Raw genomic sequence first — 10909 nt, 5'->3', positions numbered from 1 at the left:
TGACTTGTCCTCCAGGGATACAGGCTACTGTCATTCAGTAATTATTTCATAGGAATTTTACATTTTATGTGATCACCACGCTAGAATGTAAATGATGAAAACACAACACAACTCCTCACCATATGAAGATATTTTGTGTTTTATAGAACAGCATTTCTGTGGAATAACACGACTGATTTACTGTGTATGTGTAGCACCCTGAGGACTCGGCTGCTACAGGGGTATTGCACCTCAACCCAGAGGTGTGGTATTCCACTCTCGGGTAAGGATAGAGTATGGAACTGAGCTAGTAGGCTGCATGCACTACATACATCCCATTTCCGGGGGACAGAACAACGGTACTCCCACCAGATATATGTGCAGGTACGACAGCGTCTGTCCCTGGCTGGAGTGGGAGGGGGGGTGGAACATCCCAGTAGTGTAGGGGCAGATAGGGGGAGCAGCCTGGGTAAAGCTAGGAGCTCATTGGGTGCTGGTCACCTGAGCTCACACATAGAGGGAGTATATAAGGTGGGCACCATCTTAGATCAGGGTCAGTCGTCAGTCAGCCAGTCAGTCGTCAGTCAGACAGTCTGTCTGAGAGCCTGAGAAGCAGAGCAGAGGAGAAGGAAGAGAGACCCAGAGGCGCAGAGGGGACCCCAAGATCCCAGAATAAGGACAAAAGGGTGAAGGGTCGGCAAGAGGGTACCGGATCCCAAGCTGGCGGAGGCTACAGCACACCTTAGCCAGGAACCGGAGGTCGTGGGCAGGATCTGCCACGACCCTCACCAAATCCACTAGAAAGGCATACCAAGCATAGGGTCAGGGAGCCCAGAGGAGGCTTGACCACCAAGAGACCCGAGGGAGCCGGCCAAAAGTGGATCCCTGGTGGGAACGGCCAGAAGAAGGGAGAGTCAGAAAGGAGCTCAGGACCATACTCAAGAATTGCCCGGGAGTTGACCGAGTCCAGGACCTGGTGGACGCAGCACGGCTTGGGTGGTCACTGCTGTACACAGTGACCCGAGCAACACCAGTAAGTAAAACCCTGAACTGCATTTCATGCCTCTGAGTCTCCTTGCTGCACCTTCACAACCACCATCCTCCACGTCTGACCCCCTGAGGCTATACCCCTCCCGTTGGGGGTTATACTACCACAGCTGCACACACACCACCAGCCTCAGCGGACCATCCTGCAGCGGCGGCCTTTTGACCGCAAATCAACGGGTGGCGTAGTCGACACTAAGAACATCTGCAAGGACTGCCGCACACTGAGTTTGACACCCTGGGCACGGACTGGGTCACAGCCACTCGGAGACTACAACCCCCATCTGATCCGGCTCCGGGTATCCCCCAAACAACACTGGCCCAGGGGGCGCGTCATATGCACCATAGCCTTCATTTGATGTCACTTACTGTCACCTGTCACCTTGCCCCAACTCTGCAATTCCCAATATCAGTCCATGACCTCAATGGGGTCACTATAAAATTCTAAAGAGGACTGGTCATGTCTCTATTAGAAAATAGATAAACTTAGGATAGAAACAATATGAGCATATACCCTGCTATAAGTAAGTAAAAAGCAATAGTGAATATATATAATATAGGGTACTTAGTAAACATGGTTTTTGATTTAAAAAAAGCCATCCCACCCGCACCAAGGTGTACCCAGTCAGTTATGTGAAATATATAATAAAATACACTTTAGTACAATATTAGTGTTTTGTCCCTTTAAATCTGCTGCTACTTCTGTCACCATGGTAACTGCATTCATACTCAGCCAATAGGATTGCTCGGTTTGAATTTGGGAAAAAAAAAAAAGTCCTATATCGTCAGTTTGTTCCTTCTCATCTGAGTGTGAAGACAGACACCTGCGATCAGCGAGAGATTATAGGTATAAGACGTGATATAATATAACGGACGGAGCCACATCCCATCACACGCACTCAGTGACCACAACTGACAGGAATCAGCACATTTACCAGACAATAAGTTATTATTCCCCAACACATGATATGCTGAGACACCAGTGGGGGGCGCCGCACTCGTTACATCTCCCATCTGGATGGATCCAGCGACGAGATCCTGATATTTCCCCCCAGCTCCGCTCCTCCATAGGGAATGGCCCAGATGCACGCAGAACGGACCGAAGTGTAATACTGCTAGAACTCTGCATGATATCACATCCTCCATATATACCACATAATAAAGGGGTGCTCCCACTGGGACAGGTCATCACCTATCCAGAGATCAGTGATAACTTGTTCCAACTAGACATCCCCTTTAATGGAAGAGATCACATCTCTAACAGTCAATACGCTATTCATTCCCAATCTTCCCTGGCCCCAGTAATGCCCCTGAGTATATCGCCAATATGAGCCAATCATCAAACCCTCTGCTGACTGTTCCCGATGTTTTATAGAGTTTGGAGACGTTGCTACAAGAGAAGATATCAGCGGACACCATGGGGGTGGAGTATTCTGCCAGCGATGGAGCAGGTAGTATCCACCAGTCTGTGATATCTGACCTTCCTCCATATTCTGCTCTTACATGCGTTTCTTCAGCTTTACCCCTTCCCGACATAACCAACTTATGTTTTTTTTCTGTTTTTTCCTCCGCTTTTTCCAAGGGCTATAACTTTTTGATATCTGTCCACATAGTGTGAGGTCTTGTTATTTTGTAGGATGAGCTGTCCTTATAAATGACACCATTCATTTACCACATAGTCCTAGAAAACGGGAAAAACATTCCAAGTGCAGTAAAAGTGCGAAAAAAAAAGCCTGACATTGTTTTTCTGGGAACGGTTTTAACGGCGCACATTGTGTGGTAAAAATGACCTGGTAATAGGATCCTACTCCTCAGTGTGATTACAGCAAGACCAAACTTCTCCAATAGTTTTGGCAAAAGAAAAAAACTTTTTTTTGATGCTGTCACCATTTTTTCTGAGACCCGAAACATTTTCAGTTTCCGGGTTGATGGAGCTGAGTGGGGGCTTATTTTTTGAAGGGCAAGAGGACTTTATTGATAACATTTTGGGACACATATGTCATGGTCATCGCTTCTTACAGGATTTTCTGCAGTATTGAGGCGAACGAAAAAATGCAATTTTGTCTTTTTGAATTTTTTTCTGTGTTCACTGATCGTTTTTTTTTATATTTTGATAGATTGTATTTCTCTGAAAGAGACCAAACCACAAAATGTGTATATTTTTATTATCTTTATTTTTAGTGGGAGGTGAGTTGAACGTGTGGGGTTTTAATAAATATATATATACTTTTTTTCACTGTATTTGTATACATCATCTGATTGCTTGTGCTATATACAGCGATACCACAGTAATGCTCCATATAGCAAAACCACGGTCTTCTTTACAGCCCAAATGAAGCTTTATGATGACAGGCACGGAGGCTTCAGCAGACCCCCGGATGTCATAGCAGTCCATCGGCGCCCTATGATCGCGTCACAGGAGCATCGGTGGGCGCATGGAACGACGCGTCCCAATGCTGGCGCGCTGTTAATGCTGCTGTTAGAGATTGACAGCAGCACTGAACAGGTTAACAGTGGTGGGCAGATCTTCGCTCCACTCGCAGCTGTTAGAGGCAGGTCCTGGTTGTTTGTTACAGCCATTATCTGCCATGTACGGGGCGAGCTGACCCTGCTCCATACACCCGCTACTGACTTATACCATACATGTACGGCAGATGTTGGTAAGGAGTTAAAGCGGTTGTCCAGCTTTGGGGCCATTTTTTTTACTTTAATGCAAGTATTTGGGGCTAAAATTGATTTCTGTAATTGAGTTTCATTAAAAATGTTGCCTTCTGTAGCATCTGTGCTGCACTGTCTATTGCTGGCTGCAAAATTAGCTAACTGAGAATCTATCAGTGAGCTCCTTAGTCTTAAGGGAGAGTTTGTAGATCTTTAATCTGTTTTTTTTTCCTGAGTGCCTATTAGCTGATCTATGCCCAAAGAAAACACAAAACTTGAATGTGCAGGGAAACAATAAGTCTGTAATAGCCGGTGAAAAACACTTAATGAAACCTAAATGTAAAAAATTACTTTTAGTAGTAAATACATGACATGAGAAAATATACACTGCTCAAAAAAAGGGAACACTTAAACAACAGAATATAACTCCAAGTAAATCAAACTGCTGTGAAATCAAACTGTCCACTTAGGAAGCAACACAGATTGACAATCAATTTCACATGCTGTTGTGCAAATGGAAGACAATAGAGGGAAATTATTGGCAATTATCAAGACACACTCAATAAAGGAGTGGTTCTGCAGGTGGAGACCACAGACCATATCTCAATACCAATGCTTTTTGGCTGATGTTTTGGTCACTTTTGAATGTTGGTTGTGCTTTCACACTCGTGGTAGCATGAAACGGACTCTACAACCCACAGAAGTTGCTCAGGTAGTGCAGCTCATCCAGGATGGCACATCAATGCGAGCTGTGGCAAGAAGGTTTGCTGTGTCTGTCAGCGTAGTTCCAGAGGCTGGAGGCGCTACCAGTAGACATGCCAGTACACCAGGAGACGTGGAGGGAGCCATAGGAGGGCAACAACCCAGCAGCAGGACCCCTACCTCCGCCTTTGTGCAAGGAGGAACAGGAGGAGCACTTCCAGAGCCATGCAAAATGACCTACAGCAGGCCACAAATGTGCATGTGTCTGCATAAACTGTTAGAAACCGACTCCATGAGAGTGGGATGAGGGCCAGACGTCCACAGATGGGGGTTGTGCCCAATGCCAGACCTCATGTGGCTGGAGAGTGTCAGCAGTTCCTGCAAGATGAAGGCATTGAAGCTATGGACTGGCCCGCCCGTTCCCCAGACCTGAATCCCATTGAGCACATCTGGGACATCATGTCTCACTCCATCCACCAACGTCACGTTGCACCACAGACTGTCCAGGAGTTGGTGGATGCTTTAGTCCAGGTCTGGGAGGAGATCCCACAGGAGACCATCCGCAACCTCATCAGAAGCATGTCCAGGCGTTGTAGGGAGGTTATACAGGCACGTGGAGGCCACACACAATACTGAGCCTCATTTTGACTTGTTTTAAGGACATTACATCAAAATTGGATCAGCCTGTAGTGTGTTTTTCCACTTTAATTTTGGGGGTGACTCCAAATCCAGGCCTCCATTGGTTAATACATTTGATTTCTATTGATGATTTTTGTGTGATTTTGTTGTCAGCACATTCAACTTTGTACAGAACAAAGTATTCAATGAGAATATTTCATTCATTCAGATCTAGGATGTGTTATTTGAGTGTTCCCTTTATTTTTTTGAGCAGTGTGTATATATAATATAAACAATTACTGCAGCTTTAATGCTATTTATTACGTCTCAGGAGGAGGACGGAAGAGGAAGAGGACGGAAGAGGCGGAGGACGGAAGAGATGGAGGACGGAAGAGGCGGAGGATGGAAGAGGAGGAGGACAGAAGAGGAGGAGGACGGAAAAGGAGGAGGACGGAAGAGGAGGAGGATGGAAGAGAAGGAGGACGGAAGAGGCGAAGGATGGAAGAGGCGGAGGATGGAAGAGGCGGAGGACAAAAGAGGCGGAGGACGGAAGAGGGGGAGGACGGAAGAGAAGGAGGACCGAAGAGGAGGAGGACGGAAGATGAGGAGGACGTAAGAGGAGGAGGACGTAAGAGGAAGAGGACGGAAGAGGAGGAGGACGGAAGAGGCGGAGGACAGAAAAGGCGGAGGAAGGAAGAGGCGGAGGACAGAAGAGGCGGAGGACGGAAGAGGCGGAGGACAGAAGAGGAGGAGGACGGAAGAGAAGGAGGACGGAAGAGGAGGAGGATGGAAGAGGAGGAGGACGGAAGAGGAGGAGGACGTAAGAGGAAGAGGACAGAAGAGGAGGAGGACGGAAGTGGAGGAGGATGGAAGAGGAGGAGGACAGAATAGGAGGAGGAGGACAGAACTGCACCTTAAGATCCCTAGGGGGAAAGGGATGGTAGTAATATAGTGGTAGTATATCCATATTAGTGTAATATGAGTAATAATACTAGTGATAATAGTAAGAAAGTAATAAAATAACAGTAGTAATAGTAGTAGGTAGAATAGCAGTGTGATCCAGGGTCCTAGAACTGATCGCCTTTTCTCGGGGTCAAGAAGGAATTTTTCCCCTGTGACACAAATTGGCTGAAGGTGTCCTGGGGTTTTTGCCTTCTTCTGGATCAACACTGTAGGTATAGGGCAGTATTAGTAGTGATAGGAAAGAAGAATAATACTGTAATAAGATAGCACAATGTAATAATAACCATATCAAATAGATTTATAAAAACAAATTAAAATAACTCCAGTAGTACAATAATTAGTGTAATATTATATAACTTCTAATAACATTATTAGGTTTGATCCAGGGTCCTAGGACTGATCGCCTTTTGCCGGGGTCAAGAAGGAATTTTTCCCCTGTGACACAAATTGGCTGAAGGTGTCCTGGGGTTTTTGCCTTCTTCTGGATCAACACTGTAGGTTTAGGGCAGTATTAGTAGTGAAAGGAAAGAAGAATAATACTGTAATAAGATAGCACAATGTAATAATAACCATATCAAATAGATTTATAAAAACAAATTAAAATAACTCCAGTAGTACAATAATTAGTGTAATATATAACTTGTAATAACATTATTAGGTTTGATCCAGGGTCCTAGGACTGATCGCCTTTTGCCGGGGTCAAGAAGGAATTTTTCCCCTATGACACAAATTGGCTGAAGGTGTCCTGGGGTTTTTGCCTTCTTCTGGATCAACAGCTTTAGGCATAGGGATTTTAGTAATACCATTATTAGAATCACAAGATTAATAAAAAAAAATTAGAATTACATTTTTTTAATTAGTTTTATAACAGTTACAATTAATTGCATTAATGCAATAATAATAAATAGTAAAAATGGTGGTAATAATAATAATACAAAAAACTAGTCCCAGTTAGTAAGTTAGTGTAATGTTAGTGTAGGGACCCATCTGAAGAGGTCGCCTTGACGTTGGCAGATGGGCTCGCACAATTTGCTCAAAATGTGCGCTAAGAACCTCATATTTCTATGTACAGGAGATCTAGCAGTAATACCATTCAGGAGATAGATATCTGTGTACACACATTTTGTTATATACTTTTGTGCAGCACACAGGGCAGGCATACAGGTACAGGGCGAGAGTGTTACAGTGATATTATAACTCGGCCTTAAGGATAAAATGCTGATAACTACAGATCTTGGAAACACATCCGAAACTAGACCTTGTAAGTAACTGGTTCCCAGCTAGTGGTAAATATGTACAGGGCAGTCCGGTACCAAGACCTGCTCTATAGGACACATTATCATCAGGCAGGTCCTTACAAGATCTGCGGCAGAAGTGTGGCTGTGTAACACAGTCCTGCTCCTGCCTCAGCTGCCCACAGTGGAGCCAACCTTGATCCTGGCAGCTTAATCCATTGTATGACACAGTAGGGGGCTTCCACAGCATTTAGGCACTTTAGACAGGAGAGGGAGGCATGAACATGGTGCCAATGAGTTTCTATGGCAGCTGAGATCTAACAATGGACCCCATGACGGCCATCTTACTGCTCCTATTAGACCCCGGCTGAGGAAAGGTCTATGAGGACACCGGTCAGACTTATGTCGCCTGCTCTGCACATATTAGAAATACCTAGGGCTGATTAGTTTGCCATTTGTAAATCTGATCCAGCAGCGCTGGGCTACCACTGACGTGATCAGGGCTATTGAGCTCCTAGATTGGACAGAGGAGCTCAGTATTCAGCAGGAGCTGGCCGAGGAGAGCAGAGCAACTTGCATGGGGCTGCTGCACAAGAAGCAACTCACAAGGTGGAGATTTACCCGGAGACGCTGTGCTCGGGCTGTGATCTGCTGTGCAGGCTGCATAGTAGATGCCTCGAAGGACCCTAACTTCACCCCTAACAGGCACAGCAGAGCTCGGACGGCTGCAAGTGAACGGAGAGCGGCTGATTAGTAACTGCTGCATCTCCTGCAGCTCAGATAAGAGCCGCACAGAGCGGAGGTTCAGTAATGATGAATATGGGAAGTGTCCGCCCCTCACATGCCCTATATGCGGCCTCCAGAGGTAAAGTCTCCCCTGTAACCAGCGCCTCCTCCCACCTTCTCTGCTGGCATGCTCCATTACTTAAAGGGGATGTCTGAAGAAAACAAGTTATCACTTATCCACAGGCTCGGTGATCACTTACTGATCGTGGGGTCTGACCGCTGCGAGCCATCGTCTGATCGGGAAGGAGTGGAAAGTCAGGGATCAACTGCAGCTCCATTCATTCTCTATGGGGCTCCGGAAAAGCCGAGCTCAGCGCTTGAATGCCACATAGGGAATGAATGGAGCGGATCCTGGAGTAATAACATGTCCTCCTCTCCTCAGCTTTCTGTCTGTGTAAGTGGCTCAGCCCTTGTCTCCCCTTCTGCTCCGGCTTCTGTGCTGGTCCTTGTGAGGAAGAGGAAACCCTCTGCCCTTCTGCTCCGGCTTCTGTGCTGGTCCCTGTGAGGAAGAGGAAACCCTCTGCCCTTCTGCTCCGGCTTCTGTGCTGGTCCCTGTGAGGAAGAGGAAACCCTCTGCCCTTCTGCTCTCAGTCCTCTGCGACTTTTCACAATCGCTCAGTGCACCCATTATATGTAATAAGGATCATTCTTCATCCCTTGTCCAGCTTTCATCCCCCCCAGTCTGACCAGCGGACAAGATAATAAACATGTGAGTGGAAGGTTCACAATTATTAGATGTGTTGTGAATAGTCTCCACAGCATTATCCGGAGAAAACTGCAGGGTGACCGCTTGTGAAACCAGCACAAAATCCAGCGGACTGCGCTTCCCTGCCCCCCGCCGGTCTCTGTATCCTGGCATTCAGCTATTCCATTTGGTGCTTATTCTGGAAGGAAAACAAAAATGTGATGTTCTTACACAGACGCCTGAAGACGCAGCTTTTCATCATCCATGTTGGGCTGTTGTATGACGTGTGGATTACTCTGCTTGTTGGATTCTTGCATTACCACAAACACTGCCTTTATTTTGTGATTTCTGTGCCGCTTCCCACTTCTATTGGCAGTGTGATATATCAGCACGTGAGGGCTGCCACAATCATGTGTCAATAGGTTATTGCTGGAGGCCGTGATATAGAGACCATCCTGGACCAGGGAGGAGTTGGTACAGAAGCACCTAGAGAGGGGGGTATAGGGGCTTCATTTCAATTTTAAACTTAGCTGGATTGTGTTTAGCTACAAGAATGAAAAGTAAAATAATAAAATCTTTATTTTTTTTTTCTATTTGGCAAAATCGTCCATCAGAGGTTTGGCCACTACCGAAAAGTTTTTGATGAACTTACAGTAGTAGCTGGCGAAACCCAAAAAACTTTGTAACGCCTTTAAGTCTTGAATATAATACCAATCCTGTACCGTCCGGACTTTGGCCAGATCCATGCAAAAACGGTGAATGATAAGAACTAACCCTGAATGGAGAACATACATTTCTCTGGTTTGACAAATAATTTATTATCTTTGAGTATCTGTAAGACCTGCCTGACATGTACCTGATGTGACTGGAGGTAAATAAATTAATATGTAATCAAGATTGGTTTGTTGTGATCTACCTGCCAGATGACTAAAAATGTCACTAACAGTGTTGAAAGAAAGCGGGAGCATTAGTCAACCCAAATGCCATCACAAGCTTTTCATAGTGCCCCTCAGGAGTATTGAAGGCCATCTTCCACTCATCTCCTCAATGTGAATGAGATTATAAGCCCCCCTGAGGTCTAGTTTAATCAAATCGTAGGAGCCAAATTTTTTTCTAAAGAGGTCGGGGATGAGAGGGAGAGGATATGCATCCCAGACCGTGATCCGATTAAACTCGCGAAAATCAAGGCGGGGGCGCAACCCCCAGTCTTTTTTTTTGACAAATAAAAACCCCACTGCAACGGGAGATGAAGAATGTCTTATATGGCCCAATGGTAGACTGACTGACCATGCTGTTCTGAACTGCCACCCTAAGATGGCTTCCCATTATATACCTACTGTATAAGTGCTCCCTCTAACGGCTTCCTCCACCCACACCCACTACTGGTTCCCCCTACCTTTGGGTTCCCCCCACTCCAGCCAGGGACAGGGCTCAGCAGCTGCACTCTGCATGTTGGATGCAGGTGTTTTGGGGGGTTCCGTGCAGCACTCCCATCTTACCTGAGTGAAGGGAGACACCACACCTCTGGGAGAGGTGCAGTACCGCTGTGGCGACTGAACACTCAGGGGCGCCACATTCCCCCCCCCCGGTAAAACACAGCACGTCCGCGGGCTGGAACAGAGCAAAACCAGGCATAACTGACATGCAAAATTTTTAAGATGCATCCGCATATAAGACCATAAAACAACATTTCTTCCCTTTATGGGAGGCACATTTCTTTTAATGTTACTGGTTACATTATAAAACATCATAAGAGCATTGTCATATAAAACAATTTTCAAGACAGTTCCAGCACCAGGGTGCAACGGTAGCAGCATGAGGGACCCGTCCACAAACCCTCAACGTAGGCCCTGGGCATGGCTGCAGGGCATAGACGATCCAATCCTGGACCTCGTCTTCCACCACGCCAAACGGGTTTTTGTTCTGAGGTATATTTGTAATTATAAAACCAATAGGATGCACTTTAAGAAGTGCTAAACTATGTACAATGTCAACGTCCGGCTTCTCACAGTCCTCAGCCTGTCAGTCTCTGTACCCTGACGGGTAACTGGGTAGCAAACATGAAGTCAACTGCACCCTTCCGGGCAACTTATGTACAGTCCAGTTAACTAAAACAGTTTAACAGTGGGGCCCCCTCCGGGGGAACCCCTGGTTTCTGCAGGCTGACCCAGCCTGGTCATCAGCCTCAGGCTGCAGGGGGACCAGGGATGGAGCAGCGCCAGCCGCATTTGGGAAAGGG

Source organism: Phyllobates terribilis, unplaced genomic scaffold (genome assembly GCF_046119375.1).
Source record: "Phyllobates terribilis strain yellow unplaced genomic scaffold, ASM4611937v1 Scaffold_158__1_contigs__length_4374303, whole genome shotgun sequence".
Taxonomy (NCBI): Eukaryota; Metazoa; Chordata; class Amphibia; order Anura; family Dendrobatidae; genus Phyllobates; species Phyllobates terribilis.
The sequence above is the reverse complement of the archived record's forward strand: the minus strand, read 5'-3'. Positions refer to the sequence as shown.